We start from the raw sequence: 15,348 nt of genomic DNA, 5'->3' as shown, positions 1-15,348 counted from the left end.
ACGTGTGAGCATGAGCCTTCAGTTTGTTCAAACTTGCCATTGTGTTATGTTACATGTATGTATGGAACTAACTTAGAAACGGTATAAAATATATATATATACAATATATAACTTAGCGTACAAAAATGCTGCAGATATTGTCATCATTGAAAGCATGGAATTAATTAAGGGCTGGAGTTTGATCTCAACTCAAATTGAATAATTTAAGTTGAGACCAAACTCATTAATCATTGAATAATGATTAAAAATTATAAAAAGAAACCCCCCAAAAAATCTTCTTTATTATAATTAATGTTGCTGCTGAATTTTATCAATGAAGTAGAGATTTTCTGAATGAAGTGTTCTGGAACCTGATCTGAGATCCTCTATGGGAGGGACCTTGGGACACTCACTCAGTTGTCCAACATTGGCAAGAGTTGGATTATGACTCAATGCTTTTTTTTCCTCAAAAAAGTCTTGACAAGAGTAGGTGCTCTTTATCCATATATTTTTTGACATTTTTGCACATCCACAAAAAATTATTATGGCCCTTTAAAACATACATGCTTGAGGTCAGCATTGAACATTGAAGGTGTGTAACTCTGAATTTGAACTTTCTTGTTTGCTGTAAAAAAATAAATTTAAAAAAAAGCATAAAAATCACCGATATAGCTAGCTGACAGCAAATGGAGTTGGTTGTGTTCATGCTCACAAACATGCAAACCAAGCTTTCACATTGTGCCGGACCTGCGCCAGTCATGAAAATAGAAAGTCAAAAAAATAGAGAGTCAGAACCATTTCCACTCACATTCCACACTGTTTAATTTATGCATTTATCATGTCTGAGCAGCGTATAAAGAGTTCCAACCCTAACAATGATGTTCCTGTCAATTTACCTTGCCTTTTCAAGACAAATATTTCCTAGCTCTTTCTGCAGGAATTTCACAACTGAAATTTGTTCTGCAAAACATTTTTTTAAATGATGTGACAACATTGTCATTCGGCTGTGGTTAGGTTAGGCAAAAAATAATAATTGCGACGAGTTCAGGAAAAGGTTCAAGTTTGGTTTGAAAGCCACCACTTAGAAGGGGAACTTGGTCATCATGATTCCAGCAGAAACAACTTGGTTACGGTTAAGGGAATGCTCCTGCTTTTTTTTTGTAGTTTGCCAATGAGAAACAGACCTCTGCAGACCTCACACTGGAAACATCCTGAATGCATTCTCTCGAATGAGAAGCTATTTTGCAATCATCATTTTTCCTGAACTATCAAAGAACTATACCCTCCCCTTGTGTTTACATGCATGTTTATAGTTCATGCAGTCTTTTTGTGCCTGCATCATCGTCATTCTTCCTCAACTTTTTTATATATTTAATATAATCACTTTTTTATAAAACTAGTTTCAATAACCTTTTGTTCACTTCACTTGGTGGATTGACTCCAAAGAGGACTTTCTCCCAACAAACACGTGCTGTAAATTTACTATGACTTCCACATGCTAAAGTACAAGTGGGGTTCTGGTAAAGGGTTATAGTGCTAGACGGACTGACCAATGGTCATGTCACTCATCCCCTGCACGCGCGCACACACACATGCACACACACACACACACACTACACGTAGACGTCGATCAATGAACGTCCACTTCTGTGAAAAGATGGGGTGCTGCAGAAGCAATGGGGTTTCATAATGCTGCCTGGCCCAATGTCAATGATCTCAACACGAGAGGCCTTATCAGCTCAGGCAACAGATCTTATCACCAGCCTGATAAATAATTGACCAGGCCAGGCTCACTGGACATTAAGATACTGAAAGGGTCAATGCTGATGGCAAGAATCTCCAAGAAATCCCACGAAATGCTGCTGGAAAGAACATTTCATAACGTACAGAGGGTACACATATGATAAATGGATTTTGATCGTATTTAGATCAAAACTAAAGGAGATTTTTAAGAGCCCCCAACATTTTAAGCAGTAGTTTGGAGATAGTGTCTGCCTGACAACTGAGAGTTTCTGAGTGAGACTTTTAGCTGAAGGTACTACTTGTTCGGATTCTAGTCCAGAATGTCACATGGATTGAAATCATACCCACCTTCAAACCTCAACAAGTGGGAAAAATGAGTGAATTCATGCATGTTTCGTTTGCTCTTTTTGTTTTGTTTGCTTTACCTTTCCTGCGTCCCCGTTTTGGTGTCCAACCAATCACCACCAGTGACCTTTATCATCTATGCTTAACGATGTCGTAGCCAAGCAATTGTGTTTAATTTTGTGTTGCATATATTATTCGAATGTGCAACAAAGCCCTTCGGCCATTGTGAAGTACAAAGGTGAAGTTCATGGCATGCATCACAGATCATGACCTAAAAAAGCTTTGTTGAGTGTACTCATCTAATTCAATTGGAATCATGAGGAAATAACACTGTATAAGTAACATAAATGACGAATGACTCTTCGCCGTGAGTGAATTTGTTCACGGAATACTTCACAGATGATCAAATTGCAAGTTGGCTCACTTTTCTTTTCAACAGTGACTTTGAGTGAGGCAGACATAATTAGGGTTAAAGGTCAGCAGTGCTCAGACGCTCTCTCTGTATTTTACGGTCTGTGGCTGGAGGTGAGTAAGATGCATACGTACATCCGTAAAGAATACTAGGAGCGCTGTTAACATGGGCGCTCTATAAAGATCTAAGATATTTTTCTAATTAGCTGAATGATCTCAAACTCATAGCTGTAAGCTGTGTGCGGCCCAGTTCTCAGTGGCACGGATTGGCGCCATTTTGCATGACTCACACATGCACTCAAACACACGCCGGGAAGCTGTGTGCAGAGACGACTTATTTACAGCCGCTCATTTAGCTTTCAGAAGGCAGGATGTTGAATGGAGTCGATAACTTCCTGTTGTATTTACTTAAGACATCTCCTCATACATATATTTGGTAGAGTGGATGGCATTTGGGGTGAGTGCACTCCTCTTCCCAGCATACTCACTTTGTTAACATGTCAGGAAAGTGAGAGGATGTTACAACGGGAGCATGACACGCACAGTAAAGTTTTTTTATTTATTTCTTTAAATCTGAAGTTGTCTAAATTCATCTTAATGTGTGTTTATTTATTTTTTTGACGATAAGGTGTTCCAGTCAAGTTAAATTGATTTATTATCTACTCTACAGGTTCTATTTATCTTGTATAATTTATCTTGTGTTTTTTTTAGGTGTTGCAAGTGGAGCAAATGCTATTTTGCAGGCAATTGTTTTAACAGATAGCTGTGTATTCAACTTTCTCACTGACACAAAGAATAAGACAGAGTGGCGTACAATTTCAGCTCCCTTGAGGCATTTAAGTAGCCTCTCTAACAGTTCAAACCGGGCCACACGGCACCGGATATGAGACCATGCATTGAAATGAAACTGGCAATGAGGCTTACACATCTCTAAGGTGATGTTGTGGCCGACTCTTCCCTGCGCAGTTGCTTCAATGCAGCAAAACTGGAGGGTTTTTGATTATGAACTGCCTTTTTTTAAGATCAGGGAACTGTGTTTCAATGGTATTCAAGTTCAAACTTTTGACTTGGCATTTTTCAACCTATTGAGTGTATAATTTGTTATACATTTTCACTGTATTTGTACTATATACAATTGACCCCTGCTACTTGCAGGTGATGAAAGCCGTGCCGACCCGTAGATAGTAGAGTACTTTTTATACTGGAATTGACACCCATTGAAATGCATTGGGGGGAAATATACGTATGTTTTCCCCAAAAAAGGCGTGGGTGGAGTAGACAACAAAAATTGAATCTATTTTTAAAAATGTGTGATTATGCAAATCACACATGCTGAACTTGATATAAAGTTTCAGTAATTTCATTAAATTAACAAGATACAAAATTGTTTTGCACATATACTGGAAATAATAAAGTAGATGTCACTGACACATTTCTGCAATTTTCGTTTTTTTTGTTTTGTTTTTTAATTTCACCATACTTATTATCATCCCTGTGCCCTGTGGCTGGCGACCAGTTCAGGGTGTAGTCTGCCTTTTGCCCAATGTCTGCTGGGATAGGCTACAGCGGTAGCCTAAGCGTTGTTGAAAATAAATGGATGGATGGATTTTATAATCCTTGAAGGACACCTGAATTTACACTCCGTTATACGTATATTATGTCACAGGGGAGACATGTCGGAGTGAACAGGCCTGTTGCCATTATATTTTACCAGCAGCAAGACCTCTGCTTTTAAAGGCCAAAGTCTAACAGATGAGCTAATGCTGCTCCATACTGATAATAATATCATATAGCCAATGTATGGTAAAATGAATGAATATTTTGTATTTTTCTATGGCATGGAAGTTCAGGAGAGGTTCACTTCACACACAATGGACAATTGTAATAACTTGCTGAGAGAATCTGCTTTGCATGCTGTAGGTGTATGGGTGTAGATGTGTCCCCCTCAGCACCATGGACAGAGACACAGACAAGCACAGTCAGTCACTGGGCGTTCCCCCGTGCTCCAGCCCTCCCACCGGCCGTGTCACCGCCACGCATGTCACAACGTGCTGTCATGACACCAGTTAAAGACAAAATTGATGAGAACTGCTCTACATTTCTTCCATGTACAAGTTCTGATGTTGTTGGATTACAAATATATACTATTATAAACAGTTCATGATCTGCTGGCAATTAGTCCAGGGTGATCATCTGAGATAGTCTTAGATGGATTGGATTGACAATTATACACCGAAAAGGATAACGTTTGCCATCCACTGAGATCTTAACAGTTTTAAGATGACCGAAATAATGGACATCCTTTTTGGAGTGTAATTTAGTATTATCACTTTAATCATTTTAATTTGCAGTGGTGTAGAATCATACTGAATCTCACATAGAAACTGGATTATACATGCTACTTGAATTTACTATTTCCTTTTGTTAGGTTATTTAGTTAGATGAGCTTTTAAACTTGTTACAAAACATCATGTGTCGTGGAAATCTACACTTCTAAACACAACCATCAATTTTCAACACTGCTTATTCTGGTTAGTGTAGCAAGGGGTGCTGGAGCCTATCCCAGCCGGCAACATGCAGACTACACCCTGAACTGGTCGCCAGCCAGTCGCAGGGTACATATAGAGATGAACCAGTCACACTCACATGCACACTGCCACCGAATGGGAATCGATCCCACACTGCCTGCACTCAAGTCAGGTGAGTGTACCATTTTGTAAGTAATAATAAATAATGACCAAATTAGTTAATTCAGCAGCTCAAATCCCAACTACAAGTAGTAAATACAAAATATTAGCAACATCTGTGGAGATCTCCGCCTTAGTGAACTAATGTTCGATTAAATAACATTTTAAATTCCTACAGGTTTATTTTGCAATTCTGAATAAATTATTTTTGCATGAGTAAGTCTGTATCATGTCAGACAATTGGTATGTTTAAATTTAGCAGTCAGATATATGCATACAAACGTTTCGTGTTCATCATGGGACCAGAGAACAGTTAAGGTACGAAGTTTTCACAAAACTAGGCTGTAGCTGACCATGTTTGGCAAGCCCATAATGAGGCCAAAGTGCTCCATACTGCCTTACCTCCTTCTATTACAAAATCTGCAACTCCTTGACGGAATGACTCGTTTCTCTTTTTTATTAATCATCGTACAGCTACTGTGTAAGTATTCCTTTGGAGAAAAATTAAGATGTTCCAATATGCAAATACGTACATACATTGTGTCAAAAGTAGAAACTGCTTTTTTTCTTTCTTTCACGAGTCTCTGCACGGGTGACCCGGACTATTTATAATTCTCAGGATTGCATTGATTCTTCAGGTTTTACAGAAGTGAAAACACTTTCAAATGTCACCTCATTAGTTAGTCACTAGTTTGAGGAAATTCTGCAAAAACTTTGCTGAGCTTGCTAATAAAAACTGCAGTAGCACTGGGAAAAAAAGAGGATATCCTCACTTTACGGGAAAAAATATCTCATGAGCATTCAGTGGAACATTCAAGCAGAAAATACTGCTCAACACACTATTTTTAAAAAGGGCCCCTTTGTGCTCCTATACAAAGATAATCGTATTAGATTGACAGTATCACAAATGTCTTCATTTAACAATATTGTGGCTGTAGTCAACAGTAGAGCTGATAGTTATGTCTAATATATTGGTAAACTTACGAAGTCAAAATATGTGTATTTATTTATTTATGTATTTATTTACTTTTTTATTCATTTTGTATGTATGTATGTATGGAGGGATTATCACTAATATCTAACTATTAAAAGCAAAAATGTATAGAACTTTTGAGTCAACGAGCAATTTACAGGTGACTTTAAGACACCGTTTGCACCTGCAAGAGACTCATCCAATTCACTTCATCCATTTGACTGTCTCTCTTCTTTCATATCAGGTCACAGTGCAGCTCTGTGTTCATCATCGTGTCGCCACTGCTCATTACAGCTCAACATCTGCTCTCAATAACGGGCCACACTGTGCATGAATAACCACAGTGTTGCAGACATGAGCGAAACGTCAGTGGAAGTCTTTATTACGGTACTGGTGGCCCGAGTAGTGTGTGTATGTTGGAGAGCACGCTGGTGTGTCTGCGAGGCCTCTCTCTGTGTCCATCATTCTCCGCTACTCTGGTGCACAGGCTTGGGGTAACCTAGCTTAACCTCCGACCCCGCTCTTCCCCTTTGTGACCCTGCCCCTTGGCCCTGGCTGAACCCCATTTTACCCCCTCTGCCCCTTCAGCTTCTGGCAGAGATGGATGAGAGGGAGGCCGACAAGAGATCACAGGCATTCCGCACCCCTCCTCAATGAAAACAAAGCATGTGGCATTTAAGGACGACTGGGAGAGCCCGGCTTTAATCTCACAGGCTGACAGGCCACAAACAGACCTGGGGAATAGTTGAGGAAGAGTACCACACACAGAGGGGAAGGGGGAAGGAGGAAGGAGGGGGGTGGGGTTATTAACGACTGATAGAGACGTTCCCTTACATTCCTGCTGTTGTCCAAGTGAGCTGTAAATATTTGTCAATGGCCCACAACCTGTCTTTACCTTTCCCTACTGTTTCTGTAGACTGGGCTCGCATATCTGAATGCCTCAGGTGGCAGCCAGAAGTTCTTTATGCAGTGTTTGTTTCCCCAAAAGCACCTCCGGCTGTTTGCCCTCCAAGTACAGAAGTAAAACATGGCCTTTCACTTTTACAACATGATATTGTGGGAATAATGGTTCAGATCTGCAGGAGGATATAGAAGCTTGACCTACCGGTCAGTATGTCTAAACAAAGTGGGAGGGGAGGGTCAGTCAGATAGACCTGACCTGATAAACCCAGTCCAGCCCTCCGCTAGCCAATGTTTACTCTGCCAACATACCACGGACTCAGACTCACTTCCCTGCGAGTAGATCTCAGGGATTCGGAGGGTTAAGAGAAGAGGTTGCGAGGCGCATTCTGCCATGTCAGCATTCAAGATTAGCAGCATCACCTTAACTAGTATTATAAAAAGAATTCAACATGAAAAGGAAAGCTAATTGGAACTCTGTCCCTTGCTGTCTGGAATGCTGTTTTAAATTCTTTCCCACTGCAATGCTATATATAAATGGCACACACAGCACAATCCGGTATATCGGAAACTTCCACATTCGTCAAAACGGATAAAAACATTTCCTTCCGCTATTGGTAAATGGCTGAACCCGTAACAGGTGGCTGGAACAAAGCAACCGTAGAAACTTTAAACAAATATCTTTTGTTTTGCACATTTGTCGAACAAAGACGACGACGTCTCATGTCAAAGTCAAAGTCCCAAAGTCAAAGTCCCAATGAGCCTTTAAACATCAGACATAAAGAGAACAACATTTTAGCAAGTTCATGTTCAACACATCATGTTATCAACTCCCTGGCTATCGGGGAATATACTGAAAGGCCGCTAACCTGTAATCTGGGTTTGGTCACATGACATTTCACATATTGTTGATTTATTTTCAAACTTCGCCATAAACCATTCAACCATAATCTAATCTACTTGTCGTTGGCAGATTCCAATGCACTTTTTGGTGTCATTGAATTTCAATTGAAAACATTAGAAGGTCATCAAAACATTTTGGAGTGATACTGGCAAAACCTACTTCTAAAAAAACAAAAGGCCAATCAACCAAAAGGTGAATGTCAATTTCACCACTGGGCTCTGGAAATGATGTCATGAAGAGAAACGGTTGCCATTGTAGGGAAAGCTTAACTGGCCCCAGGCTGGCTGTGGGGAAGCCAGACACATCTCTGTGCAGACACTGGGAAACATACGGCCATAAAACCAAAGTTGTGCGGGGAAGCACCTAATAAATTAAGCCCACTAGCAATGAAATAATACCCCAAATCATCCATATTAGCGATAAATCCTTTAACACGTTGGAGTAAGAACATCATGTCATTAGGAGTAAAAGCTTGGCTGCCGCTTATCTTCATCTTCTTTCGTGATGATTATTTTGGGGGGTCTCCCAAGCACCTCAGAATGTTTGATCTCAGAAATAATTCAGCAGATGTCTTTCTCATATTACCTCATTCTTATTTTTTTGGATCATTTTGAGGGCTCCTCTCGGCCCTGATAAGGGATTATCTAGTGGCTAAGACGTTGACAGGAAACAAATTCCCAGGGACGACAAAAGCCTGGAATGTGCTACAAGGAGGTTGTCTCCCACACTAACCCTCAGAGACCCTCCTCCTTTAGACCCTTCTACCCCTTTCTTTACTCCCCCAATGCCTTTCTCTCTGAAGGATGTTTTTGTAGGGTAATTGATGCAAAGGTGCTATTGATAAGACTGAAAGAAACATCAAACCCCTTGGATCAAATGTCCTGAGAGCACCGCCACAAGGGAGGATTTATCCGCCTTACTCCCCCTTTTCTATTCTCACGTTTTCTGTTTTTCTTCTCTGTAAACCCTCCTCCATCATTGTCTGTTTTATCCCAATCTGTTTGTCAGAGCAAATGGGTGCGTGTGTGCGTGCGTGCGTGTGTGTGCGCGTGTGTGCGTGTATGTGTGTGTGTAATGCTTCATCGATTTTTGGAAACGCGTTTAAGCCTGAAATGCAAATGATGTCCACATTTCTCTTTGATTATTTGACAATATTATAGCACATCTGACATCATGGTATGCCATTAAACTGTGCTAAATGTAAGGGAAATAAAATATGGTAGGCTTGAGAGCCTTTATTTCTTTGCTCGCCTTGTTAGACATATAAACATCTCATGAAAAAAATAATATATTTGGTCGACTTTTCATTCTTCTTTGTTAGATTACAGGAAATGTATTATGTCTCTCTGGTTTGTCTGCACATGCTAATCAATGAGACAGCAGGGAGGTGATGGGGAATTCCAAACAGAAAATCTTTAAGATAGTCCACCTGGACTTTATTGGACTTGTGTCAGACAGACTTTGGCCTCTTTGCAGCAGACGGATGTCATAGGTCGAACACCTGCGCAAAAGTAGGCCAGGACCTTGTATGATAGTAGATTTGCTGATTTATCATAGAGAGCAAGCCAGCGAGAGAAGACAATGCTCAAAATCAAAGGAGCTTTTTATTGACGGCAGTTCATCTATGCCTTGATGCGGCGGGGGCCACAAGTTGTGATCTCCACAAGTTGAAGCCGCCTTTTGTTTGGCCCAACAACATCTACAGTGTCCCATATAGGCCGGCAAGATACAGTATGCTGTCCCCGTAATAACCTTTGGCTGCTTAAAGTCCAAGACAGGCTCAGAATGTAGCCACTAAGAGGGAGATGGAGAGCAAATGACTCAATCTGTCTCTTCTAGAGTGGAGATGCCTTTCCATTGTAAGGGGAGATGAGAAAACAACAACAAAAGGAAGGGGTTAGGGGACTGTCTGCTTATTGTTGCGTGTGCATGTGTGTGTGCGTGCGTGTGTGTGCTACAGAAGTGTTGTATAAGTCTGAAGTTACCCAGTGGGGGGTTTGGGCTCGTCTGCTCTGGCCTGGCGTGTTGCTCAAATACCAGCCCTGGAATTCCTGGGCCTGAGGGTTAGGACTTCTATCTCTAATCACCTTGCTCCATTCTCCAATACGCACATGGATGGATCTTCAGCAGCCAGGGGAAACAAATAGCTTCTGTAAGTGAAGTGTTTACTCATATGGTTACGAGGAGTTTGCCCGCTGGCTGTCATGCATTCTGATGCATCGTATCAGATAAAACAACAAACAAGTTCTTTCTTGCGCTAATTTAGGAATTTGGCGGGGGATTTGGAATTTAGACAATCTGGGAAATGTCAGCAATGTTTTGCCTTAAGGTGTAAAGGGTGGGATTTAAAAAAAAAAAAAGATTGTCATTCGTTTTATGCCGTAGACCGATAGGGAAGAGCCTAAATGAAGCAATAAATGAATGGAATGTATGAATAAATAAATGAAAAAACTTCACTTTTACTTATTAAGAAATATATTAGACCCTCCACCATAATACCGTAATTTTCAGACTATAAGTCACGTTTTTTTTTTCATAGTTTGGGTGGGGGGGCGACTTATACTCAGGAGCGACTTATATACATATATATGGGGGTTTTGTTTTAGCTTTTTTGGGATTTTATGGCTGGTGCGACTTATACTCCGGTGCGATTTATAGTCCGAAAATTACGGTACTTGAATGTATGGTTTGAATCTTTGGTCATGATCAATGTATCCCTCTTTGGTGGTATTTGTAACAAGGCCCAACAACAAGTACTATATGCACTTGCAAAATCTTGTATGACCACTGTTTTGAATTTTTGTGCAACATTGCTCCATTTGTTCCAGCAATTAAAAGAAAAAAAGCATACATTTTGGAAGGGATTGACTCGAGAAATGTAATCAGTGATCGTGTGTGCCATTGATGCAATTGTTAAACGCTGCGAAAAATTGATTGGGTTCGTCTGCAACAAATTTACAAAAGGCCGGCAAATGAAAAAAGTGACTCATCACAACCAGTGGAAATGATGCTGCAGGCTTTGCATGTGGTCTAGTGGCAGCGTTTACAATTTTACTTAGCTTTACGTAACCAACAGCACCTGCAACCGATCAAGTTACAAAAAAACTTGCAGTCAGCACTTTTATCCAGTGGGGCCTTCTAAACTCTGTGAGGGAGGTAAGATGTACGCTTTACTCCGCCAAAGGTGCTGAATGGCAGGCGAGCAGTTTGAGGACGGAAAGCGCCTTCCCTGCTATTAATGACACCACCAGGGATCGCTCCTACAGGTTGTGTCAGGACAGCATGTTGTTCTCTTTTACTGAGGAATTTGATCTCTTTGTGACCCGGCTTTAAAGCGCCATGAATGAGCCCAGTCAACTGACTGAAGGAAGAAAAACAATATATGCTCAGCGTGATTTATTTAATCACAGATGTTTTGAACGTGTAGTGTATATTCTTTGTTACGTGATATATTGATGTTTTAAGTGTCGGCTATAGGGCTGCAATGTGTACAGATGGCCAAGTCCTGAAGCTCTCGAGAGCCCATGCAGCTGAGGACAGCCAAGCCTCATATGGGAAATAACTTGGCTGTCTCAAACAAAGACCATAGATTTAATAATGTTGGGACAACTTCGCTTAAAACTAATTAAAAGTGTTTATTATATGATCTGGCACAAAGAGTCGGTAAGCTTTGTCTCAATGTTATTCAACTTCAGCACAAATGTTGTACGTATACGTTGAAGGCATTGCCAAAAACGCCACGAGTAATTTTGGATCTCATTTATGTCCACCAAATCCATTTATGGATTAAAGCAGGGCCACCGTTCCCTGTTTGCACAGCATGTCGGGCACCATCGCTGATGGCGGGCACCATTATGCATGCCGGCCACCAATTTGCGACTTCATTGAGTGTGCACGTCATGCATTTGACACGTTGGAATATTCGTCAGCACCCCCGCTCTCAATGTTCGCAACATTGTTTCGGCCCATGGAAAATATCGGGGTGGGGACACTTTTGACACTTGTGGTCTCACAATGTACACGTGGATAGCATGACCCTGTCAAGATCTGTCACAGTTTGTTTCCTTGTTTTAATGTTGTCATAGTTTGGGTTCGCGTGTCTGTGTGCTGGCCCCTCCCCTCCTGTGCCCTGATTAGTGTGATCACCCTCACTTGCCTCTTGTTAGCTGTCTTGTATTTAAGTCCTGTCTGCCCCTCAGTCCCCTGGCCGGATTGTTTGCGTCCCATGTCTTCTTGTTTCTTTAGTTGCTTGTCTGTTCCCGTCTTGTTTCTTTCTGTTCAGTTATTCTCGTCCCTAGTCGAGCCTGTAGTCTGTCTTTTGAGGTCCTTCAATAAACCCACGTCCAAGCTGCATTTGGTCGCCCAGCTCCATTCACTTCATGACAGATCCTTATGCTGCAGGTTTGAATTTGGACTTTAACCTTTTTTGTGTGGGTTTTCCCATATTCCAAAAACATGTGTCTGTTAGCTTCAATGAAGACTCCAGATTATTTGAATGTGGTGCAAGTGATTGTGAACCGTATTTGGCCTCAAGCGATTGGTTGGCGACTAGTTCTGGGTGTGCGAATTTTATTCAATATAAAAATGAATGTTGATTGTTGATAACGTGTTTCTAAGTTTTTGTTTTGCGGAACTTCTGAGATACCCTTGGCCACCCTCTGGCCTCCCCAAGGATAAAAGTCTTACGCCGCCACTGGCTCGCTCACATACAGGAAAGATGTAAAAATTGGGTTTGAACTGTCAATTGGGTAAAGTAAGTACCGTGTTTTCCGGACTTTAAACTTTGTCCTTATATAAGGCGCACAGGACTATAAGGTGCACTGTTGGTTTTTGAGAAAATCTTAGGTTTTTAGGTGAGCCTTATAGTCCGGAAAATACGGTACATGCTAATCCAGTGGCATGTGTGTACCAACCTCCAAAACCTCAGGGTATACTGGTCTTGCATGCTCTTAGGAATTTGTGAAGCAAAGCAGACACACTCAGACAGATACAAATAATGAAAATAGAGCAGTGAACATAACTTACTCATTTCTTTGAACTGTTTTTACTCATTGCACACATACAGCTGCAGACACTGGCACACTAAAACACACAAAAGCTCCCCAACATCATCCAGAAACACTCAAACGCACGGTCCCAGTTTTGTTTGTGACACTTTGTTAGCGGGGAGCCCGGCTGTGAGCTAACCCCACCATGTTTTTCCTCATCGTCTGTTTTGTTTGACACCTGTTATGGGCTCAAACCTCTTACACATCTCTCCCGCAAAGTCCCACTTGTTACCTCTTTATGTTGTGCTATTAATGAATTCACAAAATCACAAATTCAGCATTTTGTTTTCCTATAATTGATGCACTGTTTCAATATGTTGTACTTGACATTAAGCTTCATTTAACTTTGAAAACACGTCAACATTACACTGGATCATGACATAGGCTATACATGCCAATATTAAAGATTCATATCTTATATTATAGCAACTTGTCATGAGGGTGGTTTATGAGGGGAGAAAAAGGGGAGATCTTGCCCACAAAAAACAAAACGACCTCTGCATGTTATTTTCCTAAAATGTGTTTTTCTCTGGCCTCTTCCCTCTTCCTTTCATCCTGTGCAAGAGAGACATCTTGATTAGACATGTAAATGATAAAAAAAAAAGTGTTATTGTGTTCCTTAATCTCCCTGTTTTTCTGCTTTTGTTCCCCTTCCCCCCACTTGCCAAACGGGCCTCTGATACTGGGGAGCCCAGCTCTTCTGTGAGCTGAGCTGCGAGACGTCATCTCTCCACACGCCAGCAGGCTCCAGACCGGCCAAGGACCCCTTGATGATCCGCATTCTCCCTATAGAGAACACACATGTGATAGTGCTGGAATGTGTTTGGGGACAGGTGGATGAGAACATTTAAGAGGGGAGATTGGGGGTGGGGACCACACTGGAGCCGTCCCCGCTAAAAGTCCTCCAAGATGATTTGCTGTCAAACTTCCAAAAACAACTCTGGAATGTTTTATTTGGCCAAAGTTGTCATACAACAATAACTTTATGAATAAACTTTGACGTCTGTGTGGGGATGTTTTACTAGCTTTCTTTGTTTGCTTTGACAGACAATTGTGAGAACTCTGTCTTTCTCCTGACTTGTAAAACCTTTATTGGAAATTAAGTCCGTGAAACTTGAAAGGGCCAAAGTTGCCACTGGCAAATGAGAGCAGTCGAGCTTTCAGTTTCGCTTTTTACATTCTGTACTGCAGGGATGGACAACTTAAATGATGCAAGAGTTTTCATGCATAAAACCAACCATTAAAGCATCGCACAAAACTGTTAAAGTAAACAAACGTTAATTGCAAGAGCTGATTTTGTGCATTTTTGTTACAAAAATGAACTCGTTATTCATGTTATTCCGATATTTTTGACCTGTAGTAAAGTAATTGAGAGGCTACTTAGTGTCGCCGCAGGACCTCCCACTGCTCCTGCCACTCTCCCACTAACCAGCAGATGCTCTTAATACAGTGAGAGCAGATGTCTACGCAGCTACAGGTGTTAAAAGAGACCAGAGTTCATGGACAGGTACAGTTTGTTCCACACAAAAATTTGCCGAAGTGAGAGCTGAGCAGCTACCATTGTTTATCGCACCGAGGGCCGCAGGTGGCCAAACCTTCAGGGCTAACTGCTGACGTCAAACTCAAACTTGAAGCATTTTCCTGCCGCTATCAGGGGCAAGGACCAAGACGCCAAATCAGACTAACATGACAAAATACACATAAATCTAGATTTCCACATTTTTTAGTGAGTACCTCAAGGACTGACTTCACAGAAGGGTGATAGTGACGGACGCATGTAATGACAAAAGATTTGCATATGGAAGTTAAGTTGTGGGTGGGAAAAAAAGCTTCAGCAGAAGCCTTACTCTACATGTTCGTGACTGGTTTTATTGCTTTTGCAGTTCTCTATTTTACACTTGGCTGACAGTTAGGAATGAAGAAATTTTAAATGCCTTAGAGGGCACATCCCGCACATGTTTCACAGTTCCAAAGAGTTTTCACGTGTGCTATGTCTTTTACATGTGCTCTTCAAAACACCCCAAGGGAGAATTAAAGCACACTACACATTACATTGCTTTTAGGGGCGAACTGCTATTACGAGACCAGAGTGCGACTCGCGGAGGCAGCACTTTGTCACCAACACTTGCCAATTAGTGTAGCAGATCCTTGCATGTGGTGCATGCAAAAGACCCCCCCCCCCCCCCACCACGATCACCAACACTTCCACGTCAACATCACCGAAAATTGCCTCTTATTAGAAGTGAGAAGTAAGCATCTGTTAGTTGATGCTAATACGTGCTAATTCTGCTTGGCTTTTGAATTTGACGAGATAGTGTTTCTATGTAATGATGCGGTCTCGTGGCAGGTGGCATGCTT

Source organism: Syngnathus typhle, linkage group LG7 (assembly GCF_033458585.1).
Source record: "Syngnathus typhle isolate RoL2023-S1 ecotype Sweden linkage group LG7, RoL_Styp_1.0, whole genome shotgun sequence".
Classification (NCBI taxonomy): Eukaryota; Metazoa; Chordata; class Actinopteri; order Syngnathiformes; family Syngnathidae; genus Syngnathus; species Syngnathus typhle.
The sequence above is the reverse complement of the archived record's forward strand: the minus strand, read 5'-3'. Positions refer to the sequence as shown.